Consider the following 15,968-nt stretch of genomic DNA (forward strand, 5'->3'; position numbering starts at 1 on the left):
ACAAGCGCCACTTAGAGGCGCTTACAATTACGCCACCTAGGGGACGGCGTGGCGCGGTTGGCAGAGTGGCTGTGCCAGCAACCTGAAGATTTCTGGTTCAATCCCCACCTTCTACCATCCTAGTCACGTCCATTGTGTCCTTGAGCAAGACACTTCACCCTTGCTCCTGATGGGTCCTGGTTAGCGCCTTGCATGGCAGCTCCCGCCATCAGTGTGTGAATGTGTGTGTGAATGGGTGAATGTGGAAATAGTGTCAAAGCGCTTTAAGTTCCTTAAAAAGATAGAAAAGCACTATACAAGTATAACTTATTTGCCATTTACCTACTGTATTAGAGTGTGAACAAGAGTTATTTCCCTTCTCCCTCCCTCACATACTACATACATACCATATATCCCTTCCCATATTAAATTATATTCCATATACCTGCCTCTTCAAGTTAAAGTTAAAGTTAAAGTACCAATGATTGTCACACACACACTGGGTGTGGTGAAATGTGTCCCTTGTTCACCCCCTGGGAGGTGAGGGAATCATTTTTGCTGATTTAACGCCCAAGTCCAACCCTTGATGCTGAGTGCCAAGCAGGGAGGTAATGGGTCCCATTTTTATAGTCTTTGGTATGACTCGGCCGGGGTTTGAACTCACAACCTACTGATCTCAGGGCGGACACTCTAACCACTAGGCCACTGAGTAGGTCAAGAAACTTCACTAAAATGTTCTGGTTATCGTTTAGTACACCCCTTTGAGAGTAACCTCCATCTGTCCATGTCTTCTAACTTCCCCTCTTTGTTTTCTCATTTCTCTACTATATTTCCCTCAATGAATGATTGCGTGTTCCAATGGCTCTTCCTCATTGCAGCTGTCACATAATCCTGTTGGGTATTTGTTTACTTGGTTTACCAGATTGAATAATGTTTTATTCAATCTGGTGTGTCCTAATCTAATGCATGATATGATTCCTTACTATTATTGTGCTCCCTCTTACAGTTCTTCCCGCTCCAACTGTGTTCTGTATTTCTGATAAGTGTCTTCTTCATTGTTTTACACTTGGAAACAATGCTGGCAGCATGTGCTTTCCATGTTAGCCTAGTGTCTATCCACATACCCCAAATTTTTAATTAGTTTACTTGTTCTATTATTTGGCCTAACAATGCAATGGAAGCAAGGACTCTCCTTATCCAACTGAACACTATTGTTTTTGTCTTCCCCACTGAAAACCACACCGATAAGCCCATTTTTCCACCACACTTACTGCCTCTTGAATTGTATTTGTGTTGTGACAAACATTTCTACCACGTTTCCATAAAGCTCCATCATCTGCAAATAATGAACGCCCAACTAGGGCTGGGCGAAATGGCCGTTTATTAATATCTCGATATTTTTAGGCCATGTCACGATACCTCGATATTTTGTCACGATACCTCGATATTTTGCCTTAGCCTTGAATTAACACTTGATGCATATAATCACGCCAGTATGATGATTTTATGTGTCTACGTTAAAACATTATTGTTTATACTGCATTAATATATGCTCATTTTAAACTTTCATGCAGAGAGGGAAATCACAACTAAGTTAATTTACCAAAACTGTGTTTATTAAACAGTGGCACAAATATTCATGTAATTTCAAAAAAAAAAAGTGCAAGATTGTCAGAGACATTTTAAAACAAGCTTTGTGCACTTTTGTGCATGATGTCACTAAGATGACATATCAAAACAATACTAAATGAAAGTGCACTTTTTGTACAGAACGCCACTACAATAGTTTAAAACAAATAAAGTGCACTTTTGTGCATGATGTCACACAAGATATTTCAATAACTGTCAAATAAAAATGAGCTGCATAATAGGAAATCAAATAGTGTATGTCCTTCGCTATGTGGTGGCTCGGTTACTGCAGACATTATCTCCTTCTGTTCTTGACAATTTTTTTCATACGATGTTGATGTGGAAATGGTTGCTTGGGCATTTTGTTGGTGTGGCACCGGCCGGAGATGTTGACATGCGGAGTTTCTTTTTTTTTTTTTTTTTTTTTTTTTTTTTTGTCCTGTCCAGCTTCTCAGGCAAATCATATAGTTGATGTAGATGCCCATGTCGGCTGTTCAGATTTACTTTACAAAAGAGAAGTGTAGGATACTTCTCTTGTTGCCTTATTTGTATTTGACTTTATTAAATGTATTTATATTATCATTTAGTGCAGCCGGGCCGGAGCAGGAGGGGATAGAAAGAGAAAAAAAAAGAAGACAGAGGGGGAAATTGTGGGGACAAGAGGGGGATTAGACAGAGAGACAAAAACAACAGCAGCAAACAACAACAACAACAACAATAGAGCAACATCAGCAAATATGACATGTACAAATATGATGGTAAAAGTAATAGCAAATAAGCAGTTAGCGAAAAATAAAAAATAATACAGAAATGACAATGAGCATTATTACACTACAAATGGATCAATACAAATACCAATAGAAATAGCGCTATTGATAATGAACAATACCAATAATTTACCTTTATTATCAACAATACAGTTGTTTAAATGCAACAATACATATACGTAATGATAACTTGAGATACGAAAGAATGCAGAAAAATGGAGGGGGAGAAAGAGAAGCAACCTACATTAACCTTGTAGATTGTTATAGTCACAATAGGTTAAGCTTTGTCAGTGTGCCATGTGTTACACCCAGTTTACCCTAGGGCAACAACGTTAATATATGTTTGATGAAACGTGATTATGTGCATGAGTGTAAGTATGCATATGTACTTGTATATGTACAGAATGTGTATATGTGTTTGTACAATGAATGTATATGTACAGAATGTGTATATGTGTTTGTACAGTGAATGTATATGTACAGTATGTGTATGTGTATGTTTGTATATTGAATGTGCGTGTGGATGTACGAACATTAGGTAGGTAAATATGTACTGTATTTGTGTATGTATGTGGGAGCGTAGGTACCTATGTACGTATGTGAGCATATGTGAATTTGCATGTACAATACATTCGACTCCCAGAGTGCGTGGGAGCCAGAGCACGGCCCCATCACCCCCGAGAGCCCAACCCACAAACAGGAGGCGTGGTGCCCAGGGAACCAGGGACCACCGCCCCCACGCAGCCAAGCCGGCCAGCGACAGGAACCCCAGAGCCCGACCCACCGTACCGCCCACAAGGGCCAGCAGCAGGCCGCAGACAGACGCACCCGACAGAGGACAGGGCACGAGAAAAGCAGGGGACAGCCAGACCCCAAGCCAGCGAGAGACCACACCCCACACGGGCAGAAAGGCGAGACGCCCCGCCCGAGGGACCCAGAGACTCCCCGCAACCGGACGGGAAGACCGCCCCCGCCCCACCGGCAACCGGGCCCCCACGAGCCCACCCCCCACCCCCGGAGAGCGCGGCGAGGCCAGCCCCCGGCCACCCCACCCAAACCGGCCGCCGCAGGACCACCCAGGCACAGGGCCACGGGAACCACCCACCCCACCCGCAGGGACCCCAACGATGGAGATGGAACAACCAGCAACCGCCCCGCCGAGCCCCCCCCCCTGAGGGAGGGGAAAATTAAAAAATAATATTAATAAAATATATTAAAAAATAAATAAATAAATAAATAAATTAATTAATTAATTAAAAAAAAAAGAATTAAAAGAAGATCACAGACATGCTGACAAACAAGGTCACTACCCCAGCAACTGGCCGACTCGCAGCACCTCGGAATACCTTGCAGCACCAAGCTACCACAATAGACGCAGGGACTAGGCCCAACAGGCCCCAACCAAGACGGGCACCCGGAAGGGATGGACAGCGGGACCCAGGAGCTCCAGACACGCAGTTCGGATGCAGTAGCCTGAGGCGTCGACCCCCGTCTGACAGGCAGGCCCAGAGCGTACCCCCAGAAATATACATACATACATACATACATATATACATACACATACACACATACACGTATACATACCCACACATACACATATATACATATACATACACATATGTACACATATACATACACATATGTACACATACACATATATAAACATACATACATACACACACATATACATACATATACACAGTTCGTCAGCCCCGACAGCCATCACGCGCGCGCGCTGCCACCAGTCACAACATCAGCCACACCCCTGCACCAGACCCAGCAGCCACGGGCGCCCACACCACAAACAAACGGCAGCAGAAACAGCAGCCGCAATAACCCCAGACAGCCAGCACCAGCCAATCAAATCAAAGCGATCAAAAAAAAACTGCGACCAGCAACCACACGCCACCAGGGCCACGGAGACCAGCCGGCGCCAGCCCGCCGGTCAGCCCGAACGCCAACACGCAAACAAGAGACACCAACAACCCCCCCAACCAAAAGGCCCCCCACCCCAACCCAAACCCGCACAAACACACCACCGCCCAAACAACCGAGACACAGCATCCAGACCAGACACGGGGGCTGCGCCGCCACCACACCAAGTCACCAACAGAGACCCCACAGCGCAAGGTCGGGCCACACGGGCACGGACCCCATCCAACAGGAAGTGAGACCCACGCGACGCCACACACAAATAAATAATAAGATTAAAAAAAATAAAAAATAAAAAAATGCGGAGTTTCAAGCACTCTTCATTCTCTAGCGAGTGACTTTTCAAATGATGCTACACATTAGCAGTAATGCTACTTTTTGTGGCAACGCTTTAGCTGCATACTTGACATATTACGGTTGTCTGTTCAACATATTCCCGCTTGAAGCCAAACCACCGCCAGACGATGGACCCCGTGCTGTTTTTCTTGGGAATTAATTATTCTTCCTTCATTTGTTACCAGGTTGGCACCTTCTTTCCCTCGTATTACCACTCGCACCGCACTGCTAGCATCACAGCTAACGTTAGCCATTTCGCTACCTGTCTGCTCCGCGAGGGCGTATGACGTTGCACGTATGTGACGTATCTAAGAAGATGCGCTTGTTTTATCTCTCTGTGAGAAGCAGAGGCAAGAAAGAGTGAGAAGAGCCTATAGTGTAATGCCCGCAGCTAAAAGCAACTGCGTGAGAACGTATACTCGAATATCATGATATAGTCATTTTCTATATCGCACACAGACAAACCCGCGATATATCAAGTATATTCGATTTATCGCCCAGCCCTACGCTCAACACTACCTTAAACGTGTTCAAAGATCAACACATACAGTATTTCACAAGACATAAAAAGTCAGAATGTCATCATTTATGACTAATAAAGACAAATACTATCTTTTATTTTATGAATAATGATCAAAGCTAGTTTCCTATCAAAAACTTTAAGTGCACTTTTGGAGCGTAACGATAGAGGATATATAAAGTGGAAAATACATGGTGAACATAAGTTTATGTTTAAATAATGAAGAATTTCTTTTTTTCATTTAGATCACAATCACACAGATCTGGCCCACAGCATCATTTTATTTGGCCCGCCAAATCCTGGAAATAATATGCGTCAATAAAGTCCAGTACTTTATCTTCTCTTACTAAATGTAATTGTTCTTTTTATTTTTGACATAAAAAAAAGACATGTATCATATTTTTTAACCATAGGGCGCAAGGCTGGCTCGAGACCATTTGACGACCCAGGTGAGTCAGTCAGTACGATCAATGGGGGCAGCTTTAATAGATTCACAGACATACCGTATTTTTCGGACTATAAGTCGCTCCGGAGTATACGTCGCACCGGCCGAAAATGCACAATAAAGAAGGAAAAAAACATATATACGTCGCACAGGAGTATTAGTCGCATTTTTGGGAGACATTTATTTGATAAAATCCAACACCAAGAATAGACATTTGAAAGGCAATTTAAAATAAATAAAGAATAGTGAACAACAGGCTGAATAAGTATACACCATATGACGCACAAATAACCAACTGAGAACGTGCCTGGTATGTTAACGCAACACATCATGGCAAGAGTCATTCAAAAAACTATAACACATAGAACATGCTATACGTTTACCAAACAATCTGTCACTCCCAATCGCTAAATCCGATGAAACCTTCCTCCCTGGTGTCGCCTCTGGTATGTCTTTTCTTTCTGCTGCTCGATTGCCGTTCTCTGCTGCATATTTGACTACGTCCAGCTTGTAATCTGCAGTATATGATTTCCTTTTCGGTGCCATTTTTCTTCAGCCCTTCTCAGTTTTTATAAATTACCGCCAATGTTGAAATTATCCATTTTCCTAGGTACGGACGTAGTAGCATGTAGCATCTTTTTTTTTCACCATACACCGCCATCATGACCCGCAATGCACTTGTGCCATGACTCTGCTTTGTGTTAATATGATGAGTATATATGACATACTGTAATTATACATCAAAATTAGGGCTGTCAAAGCTAACGCTATAATAACGCATTAACTATAAATTTCAATAACGGCACACATTTTTCTAACGGGCGATTAACGCAAACACTTCCTTTTTATTATTTATTTTTATTATTATTATCATCATTATTATTATTTTTAATTTGGCGCCCCAAATTGGTGGCTGCCTGGTTCGCCTGATAGGGCGCATCAGATTATAAGGCGCGCTGCCGATGAGTGAGTCTATTCAGATCTATTTTCATACAAAAGGCCTACCGGATTATAAGGCGTATTAAAGGGGTCATATTGTGGGTTTTTTTCTACATTTAAAACACGTCCTTGTGGTCTACATAACATGTAAAGGTGGTTCTTTGGCCAAAATGTTGCACAGATGATGTTTTACAGACCATCTTCAAGCCGCTTTATGATCCTCTCTTCAGAATGTCTTATTTACATGGCTCCACTTTGACAGCATCTTCTCCCCGTCATCATTGTTGGACCGGTGGTTTTTAGCGTTTTCATAGCGGGTCTACTGACAGATATAAGTTAGAACTCTATGCTACTTTATTGAAATGGTAACAGTGGATGATAAAAGCGTCACAACAAGAGGAGAGAGAAAAAGAAGGAGTTTATGGACTACGGCTCAAGCAACAATGGCGGACGCGGCAAATGTTTGGGATTTATGCAGATTACAAATACACAAAAGTACCAATAGGTAAGAAAAGTTGGTTTTGCATAATGGGTTGAAACAAAACAGTGCCATTTTGGGGTCCTTTTACACACAGCACAATAACGCTGTATGTTGAAGCACAGCATGTCTAACGACAGTAGCCGTAATGCACTGACAACCCATCAAGCTGTGCGGCTTTGTAGTATACCAAAGTCGTACTAAAACATTTTATACATTTTATATTCTCAATCATCTTTTGAAAGAACTCAGAGACATTTCAAAGTTGTGTTTCCATGATTCTTTGTCCGAAAAGTGCTTTAGAAAAAACTCTTCCGCCAGTCTTTCTTTGCTTTGGACTTGCATCCGCCGAGATACATTCTTGGTCATGTTCATAGGGCAATCCAAAATAATTTACTTCAGGAGGGGGGGGCGTGAAAATACTTATGTCCCTTAGAAGGGGGGCTTTAGAGGCAGTGGTGTATTGATATTGTCTGCTATTTAACATCAGCATAGCCATTAGAGACTTAACATGTGTAATCTGTGCCAATATTACAGCGGACATCACTTAAAACAAAGTTGTGAGGATCCGTAGATGGCTATGTGAGGTGACGTCGTAGGTAAAACGAAAAAAGGTATTCATTTATCAGTGCTAAAATGAAAGAAGCGCCCCCTGGTGTACTGGGGGTACATGACGCATGACCAATAGTCGCATTAAAGAGTGTGCATGGAGACTTGGACTTCACATGTAGGTGTGAAAATACAAAAAAAACTATTTGAGAATTCAGACTTATTTAGTGCATGGATACGTAGTGAGTGAAACATTTAGGTTTCAGGCTTGCTGGTGTCATTTAATGAACAAGCGTCAGTCAACTTGCAACCAGAAGTCATACGTACACTATACTGCCAAAAGTATTTGGCCACCTGCCTTGACTCACATATGAACTTGAAGTGCCATCCCATTCCTAACCCGTAGGGTTCAATATGATGTCGGTCCACCATTTGCAGCTATTACAGCTTCAACTCTTCTGGGAAGGCTGTCCACAAGGTTGCGGAATGTGTTCATAGGAATTTTCGACCATTCTTCCAAAAGCGCATTGGTGAGGTCACACACTGATGTTGGTCGAGAAGGCCTGGTTCTCAGTCTTCATTCTGATTCATCCCAAAGGTGTTCTATCGGGTTCAGGTCAGGACTATTTGCAGGCCAGTCAAGTTCATCCACACCAGACTCTGTCATTCATGTCTTTATGGACCTTGCTTTGTGCACTGGTGCACAGTCATGTTGGAAGAGGAAGGGGCCCACTCCAAACTGTTCCCACAAGGTTGGGAGCATGGAATTGTCCAAAATGTTTTGGTATCCTGGAGCATTCAAAATTCCTTTCACTGGAACTAAGGGGCCAAGCCCAACTACTGAAAAACAACCCCACACCATAATTCCTCCTCCACCAAATTTCACACTTGGCACAATGCAGTCCGAGATGTACCGTTCTCCTGGCAACCTCCAAACCCAGACTCGTCCATCAGATTGCCAGATGGAAAAGCGTGATTCATCACTCCAGAGAATGTGTCTCCACTGCTCTAGAGTCTAGTGACAACGTGCTTTACACCACTCCATTCGACGCTTTGCATTGGACTTGGTGATGTATTGCTTAGATGCAGCTGCTTGGCCATGGAAACCCATTCCATGAAGCTCTCTGCGTACTGTACGTGGGCTATTTGGAAGGTCACATGAAGTTTGGAGCTCTGCAGCAACTGACTGTGCAGAAAGTCGGCGACCTCTTTGCACTATGCGCTTCAGCATTCGCTGATCCCTCTCTGTCAGTTTACGTGGCCTACCACTTTGTGGCTGAGTTGCTGTTGTTCCCAAACTCTTCCATGTTCTTCTAATAAAGCCGACAGTTGACTTTGGAATATTTAGGAGCCAGAAAATTTCACGACAGGATTTGTTGCAAAGGTGGCATCCTATGACAGTTCCACGCTGGAAATGACTGAGCTCCTGGGAGCGACCCATTCTTTCCATGCCTAACTGCTTGATTTTACACACCTGTGGCCTGGCCAAGTGATTAGGACACCTGATTCTGATCATTTGGATGGATGGCCAAATACTTTTGGCAATATAATGTATATATATTCATTTAGATTAATATATTATTCACTGTGAAAAACGGCCCTCTGAGGGCAACCATAACTGCGATTTGGCCCTCAATGAAAATTAGTTTGATGGTCGCCACGCTGACGCTACAATGATGTTTGTGTACCATATTAATAACATTGTGTTCATAACACTTATGCAATTCTACACAAAAATGCATCTATTTATTATTATTATTACTGCCTAATCTTATTATTCCGTAACCTTTTTTGATGCCCTACTCCTTCCACATTTTTCATTCAATTTTAACCAATTTTAATCAAAATGTTCAGCCCATTCAGGACTTAGACTTAGACAAACTTTAATGATCCACAAGGGAAATTGTTCCACACAGTAGCGCAGTTACAAAGGATGCACACAAGGGAAGAAAAATAGGGCGAAAACAAAAGGTATAAAGTAGACTAAAATTGTACCATAGTAGCAATATAAAATATAACATATATGTAATACTTACATATTATATACACAGTATATAATATATACTGTTATATTATATTATTATTATTATTTAATTAACTATTACACGTGTGCTCGCCATCAAAAATTCTCAAAAAAATCCTGAAGTTCCCAGAATTCCCATTTTCTGGGGAATTTTTCTCTTCCACATTAAAGGGGGCATTTTTAAAACTTTCACAATTCTCACATTTTTCAACCATTCAAACCATTCCACCTTCAAATCATTCCACTCATCAAGTTAAAAAAAATCAAGGAATTCCCGGTTTTCCAAGCCCTATTTCCGCCTTTTTTTCTTTCGATTACTCCTTCAACACATTTAAACCGTTCCACTGTCAAAACATTCCTCTGAGTCAGGTAAAAAACTAAGATGGTTTTTGAAATTGTAAAAATTCCCGGTTTTCCCGAAATACCAGGAATTCCGTAATACCATGTCTCAGTTAAAAATGGTTCATACTCCAACATTTCTCCACCCATTCAAACAGTTCCAACAGCAACCAAGTTAGCTCATTCAGGACCTTCAAGCTATTTGTTTTTGGGTTTTTTCTTAATTCCGCCTTTTCCAGCAATTCCCATTGAAATGAATGGGACATTTTTCAAAGTTTCACAATTCCAACCTTTTTCACCAATGAACAAAACTAAACAGTTCGTATTTCATATTGATGATGTGATTCAGTCATCACTTCCACTTTTATTTCATATTATTATTATAGCTTATACACACGGAAATAATGGATGTTTACTAACTTACCTGCACCTTACAGTGCAGCATGTCAGCGGTGTGTGTGTGTGTGTGTGTTCTTGCATTTCTACCCTTCTTGAGACATCAACAAGGAAAAGTACCTTCCATATGAGGACCGGTGAACAAGTGAGGACATAAATCATGGTCCTAATACGGAAAACCATTGCATCTAATAGAGAATGTCTCATGTGCACCCCTGGTGGTGAAATCTATCAAAATTAGGGTGGTCACAAAAAGGAGGGATTTTTCAAATTGACTGTGTGTCGGTTTTAAAAGTGCTCCCCCTATGGTCAACATATGAAATTACAAGTGTGTGTAAACATTTGAAGTGCTCCCTCTCTGGCCAACATATGTAATAACACGTGTGTGTAAGAAATCGAAATGTGCCCCCTTTGGCCAAAATGTATTAAAAAAAAAAAAAAATGTAAATAGAGACAATCTGTAATAACTTGAAGTAAATAATGAAGATTAAAAACCAATTACAAACAAAATATTAAAAAACTATATTAAAAGCTTACCATTTTTTATATTTGCGTAGTTTGTAAATATTATTAAAGGCCTACTGAAATGCGATTTTCTTATTTAAACGGGGATAGCAGGTCCATTCTATGTGTCATACTTGATCATTTCGCGATATTGCCATATGTTTGCTGAAAGGATTTAGTAGAGAACATCGACGATAAAGTTCGCAACTTTTGGTCGCTGATAAAAAAGCCTTGTGTGTACCGGAAGTAGCAGACGATATGCGTGTGCCGTCACAGGTTGTGGAGCTCCTCACATCCGCACATTGTTTACAATCATGGCCACCAGCAGCGAGAGCGATTCGGACCGAGAAAGCAACGATTTCCTCATTAATTTGAGCGAGGATGAAAGATTCGTGGATGAGGAAAGTGAGAGTGAAGGACTAGAGTGCAGTGGGAGCGATTCAGATAGGGAAGATGCTGTGAGAGGCGGGTGGGACCTGATATTCAGCTGGGAATGACTAAAACAGTAAATAAACAAAAGACATATATATACTCTATTAGCCACAACACAACCAGGCTTATATTTAATATGCCACAAATTAATCCCACATAACAAACACCTCCCCACTCCCGTCCATATAACCCGCCAATACAACTCAAAAACCTGCACAACACACTCAATCCCACAGCCCAAAGTACCGTTCACCTCCCCAAAGTTCATACAGCACATATATTTCCCCAAAGTCCCCAAAGTTACGTATGTGACATGCACATAGCGGCACGCACGTACGGGCAAGCGATCACATGTTTGGAAGCCGCAGCTGCCTGCGTACTCACGGTACCGTATCTGCGTATCCAACTCAAAGTCATCCTGGTAAGAGTCTCTGTTGTCCCAGTTCTCCACAGGCCAATGGTAAAGCTTGACTGTCATCTTTCGGGAATGTAAACAATGAAACACCGGCTGTGTTATCCGGCACAACAGTCAGGGGGAGCATTCTACGGCGGGGGTGCGTTATCCGGCACAACACCTGCCGCAATACACCGCTTCCCACCTACAGCTTTGGGGCGGTATAGCTCGGTTGGTAGAGTGGCCGTGCCAGCACCTTGAGGGTTCCAGGTTCGATCCCCGCTTCCGCCATTCTAGTCACTGCCGTTGTGTCCTTGGGCAAGACACTTTACCCACCTGCTCCCAGTGCCACCCACACTGGTTTAAATGTAACTTAAATATTGGGTTTCACTATGTAAAGCGCTTTGAGTCACTAGAGAAAAGCGTTAATAAATCTAATTCACAATTCACACTTTCTTCTTTGCTGTCTCCATTGCAAATTGCAAAAGATTCACCAACACAGATGTCCAGAATAATGTGGAATTTTGCGATGAAAACAGACGACTTAATAGCTGGCCACCATGCTGTCCCAAAATGTCCTCCACAATCCGTGACGTCACGCGCAGGCGTCATCATACCGAGACGTTTTCAGCAGGATATTACGCTCGAAATTTAAAATTGCACTTTAGTAAGCTAACCCGGCCGTATTGGCATGTGTTGCAATGTTAAGATTTCATCATTGATATATAAACTATCAGACTGCGTGGTCGGTAGTAGTGGGTTTCAGTAGGCCTTTAATGGTGTAGATACAAATCTTTATATATCTAGAAAGGGTGGTCCTAAAAAGGTAGGCATTTTTCTCAGGTCTCAAGAAGGTGAGAAATAAAATAATGTGTGAGAATGAGCCTGTGTGTGTGCATGTGCGTGTGTGAATGTGCGTGTGTGTGTGTGTGTGTGTGTGTGTGTGTGTGTGTGTGTGAGTGTGTGTGTGTGTATGGCAAGCATTTAAGGCAGGTTACTGTCACTGCAGTATACTGTATGTTGTATACATATAAACTGTAAATATAGATAAGACATATGTACAGGCAGTGCCGGCCCAAGCCTCCATGGGGCCCTAAGCAAAATTTGATTTTGGGGCCCTCTATTTCTGCCAATAATATTGATTGTTGATCATTCACACACCTACTATAAACTCATTGCCGCTCTGGCAGTGTTGTTTACATTATCCTATTGTCAGCCTGCCATGTCTTTACAAATGACATGTCATTTATAAAGATATGGGGGTGGCCCAGTTAAGAACATAAATAATACCAATGAATGAACGAATGAAGTCCAGAGTGCCACATATGGTTCCTAATCTTAAAATGTAGAAAACATTCAGCTACAAGAGTGGCCTGGGGTTGAACAGTCCAAGTGATAAAGCTTTGTATTTACAGTAAAAGTGTCATCTTGTCTCATCAGTCTTGTACATATTAGTCTTTAATTACTAGTTTATATTTTTAGTTAATTGTTCATATTTAAGTTTACTTTGTACAAAGACAGCGCAGTCTACTGAAGTTAAATTCATCAATAGTTTTCCCCTTTGAAAGACGCAAGGCAAATTCCTTCCATTTCACCATGTTGCTACAATGATCTTCACTGTTTTCATGCTGTTTCAGCAGTGCACCTATGTTGACCCAATCCCGCTGTCCCTCGGCTGCCAGTTTTAAGGACTTTTTGGAAAATAATTTGCAGCAAAAGCAATAGACTGCATCTTTACTTCTTGAATAAGTCAGCCAGCTACGCTTGACTTTTTCCCCATTGACTAGCTGTCTGTAGGTATAATGATAATGAAAACTTCGGCCATCATGCCGTTTGGGGAATGAAAAGTTCTCCTTAATAGACAGTGGTCCTCTGATCACCTGCTCAGTCCTGTCTGAATCTGAGAGGAAAGATATGGCGTCACATTAGTGCCAAAAATCCGAACGCATAAAAACTGTTATCGCGCGCTGATTCTCCACTTCGTGCGCGCGCGCGACACCCTTTTGCGCGCGCGCGCGGTGCCTTTCTGCGCGCGCGCCGTCTCGGTCTGTGCGCTCTCTGTGTACTCCTGGCATCTCTCCTCGCGCTGTCATGTTTCTTTTTGGCACTTTGGGGGCGGGTATGCTTAGACGGCCCCTCCTTTCTGATTGGCACTGAGCATTTTTCATATGACCAATGATTCTCCAGCGTAGCAACGTTGTAGCCATCTTACCTCGGACATCTAGCCTCAATCATTACATTGATGTCAATGGTACATGTACTAATTAAATTACCATAACTTGCTCGATTTTCGACCAATTTTCAAACGGTTTGCCTTGTTACAAATCTTATTACATGTAGATATGAACAGGGGCGCCGCTAGGGATTTTGGGCCCCATGTAAAAAATCTTTACAGGGCCCCCAACACAGTGTCATTATTTTTTCTGTATTATAATTTCATCATCATTAGGGGCCTCTCTGGGCCCCCCTCCATCATGGGCCCCTAGAATCCGTCTCCTTTACCCCCCCCCTTTTCGGTGCCCCTGGATATGACATAGGATGCTGTACCTGTTGAAATTACCTCTTTCGCTATAAAAAAAAAAAGACTTAATTGTGCAACATAGTTGTGTAGGGTCAGTGTTAGTCAGTTCTCTGATTATTTTAAACTGTTTCAAAATACATTATTAAAAGGCTATTTTTAACATTTTAAAAACAAAATTCAAAGATTATTTCATTAATTTTATGGCTGAATCAAAAGAAATTCCATAAATTAGAAAACAAATGTTCAAGAAGAAGTGAAAACTTTGCGCCTATAACAATCTTGATACATATTGACAATGACCCGCCCTGCTATACTTCTGATTTGCTCTGAGCATTTTTCGCCTGACCAATCAGAAAGAAGTGCCAAAACGAAACATGCCAGCGCACAGACCGAGACGGCGCGCGCGCAAAAAGGCACCACGCGCGCGCAAAAGGGTGTCGCGCGCGCGCATGAAGTGGAGAATCAGCGCGCGATAACAGTTTTTATGCGCTCGGATTTTTGGCACTAATGTGACGCACTGACGCCATAGCAGGCGGCAAACGTCACAGGTGCAGCAGAGGCAGCTTTACATTTAAAGAGAGGCAGGAAGAATCACTAGGCCTAGATCAGCAGCAGCAATCTGTTGACCTAAAATTGTGTTTTTGTACAATAATATATCTTTGATGATTTAGAAATCATCAGTCAGACTCGTACATACAAAAAATAAAAAATGAGAATTTTTTTGTTAATTGCTTTTGGGGGCCGCCTAGTGGCCGCGGGGCCCTAAGCAAGCGCTTAGTACGCTTATGCCTTGGGCCGGCTCTGTGTACAGGACATACATATGTACCGGGCATATATACATATGTACAGTTTATATTTGCAAACAAACAAGTGTGGAAAGTGGCTGCCGTCCAAAACATTGTCTGTCGTTGTGAATCTTTCAGTCAAGTACTAGCACAACACGCTACTGTACTACGATATAATACTACAATACATGACAGCAACGACGGGCGCGGCCTTCTTTACATTTTTCATTTGTCCCATCATTTTCAACAGGCGCACGCACGTGCGTACACATGGAGGAAGGCATGTTTAATAAGATAACAATAAAAGTTGTACTCACCCAAATGAGCGCCGAAGCTCCTCTTCCGGTGTGAAAGAGGCACTAAAAATGTTCCGCTTAGATTCCTGCTGATGTCATGTAGATGTGCTGTAGACCCGCTAGATGTGATCCAAGACCTGCTCGGGGGAAATGTGTTCCATATTCTCACGTCTTGTTCGCCCGGAACACGTCAAAGCAAACACGTATTTAATGTGTAAACATCTCGATGGTCGGATCGATAAATCTGTCTTTGTTTGCTTCGTCATGCAAACATTTTCTGCTTGTCTCTCACTGACTGCTGCGCGCACCCTCATAAACTTTATTAAATATATATCCCCTTGGTCCTATGATCCGCCATGTTCCTGCCGCGTCACTGCGCCATTGTGTCATATTGGCGTCAAACAATCCCATGTATTCACACGCTGAACATTTATGCTGTTAAAACGAATACTTACATTTGTTTCGCATTTATTTGTGTACAATTGTGTTCAACAAGAAGCGCCCCTGCCGACCATATTTCCACTGCAGTATTTCACAGTTGAAAATATATAATCAGTGGGAATCAGTTATGATTTTATGTTGGTGACGTCATTGAGTTATCAGCAATAATTTCAGCAGCTGATGTCAGCAGAATGACTTCACTTCATTGAACACACACGCACACACACGCGCACGCACACACACACGCACACACTCTTGTATTT

General features: G+C 42.2%; 1 protein-coding gene across 4 annotated transcripts in view; it reads right to left on the reverse strand.

The window, feature by feature from the left end:
* Nucleotides 1-15,707, reverse strand: part of camkk1a (calcium/calmodulin-dependent protein kinase kinase 1, alpha a) — a 179,688-nt gene extending 163,981 nt beyond the window's left edge. For all 4 annotated transcript variants that reach the window (XR_009815477.1, XR_009815478.2, XM_061963124.1 and 1 more), the window contains exon 1: nt 15,286-15,707. The gene's annotated coding sequence lies outside the window, so the exon portion shown is untranslated. The remainder of the gene's footprint in view (nt 1-15,285) is intronic.
* Between the last annotated feature and the right edge of the window lie 261 nt (nt 15,708-15,968).

This window comes from Nerophis lumbriciformis, linkage group LG09 (genome assembly GCF_033978685.3).
Source record: "Nerophis lumbriciformis linkage group LG09, RoL_Nlum_v2.1, whole genome shotgun sequence".
Lineage (NCBI taxonomy): Eukaryota > Metazoa > Chordata > Actinopteri > Syngnathiformes > Syngnathidae > Nerophis > Nerophis lumbriciformis.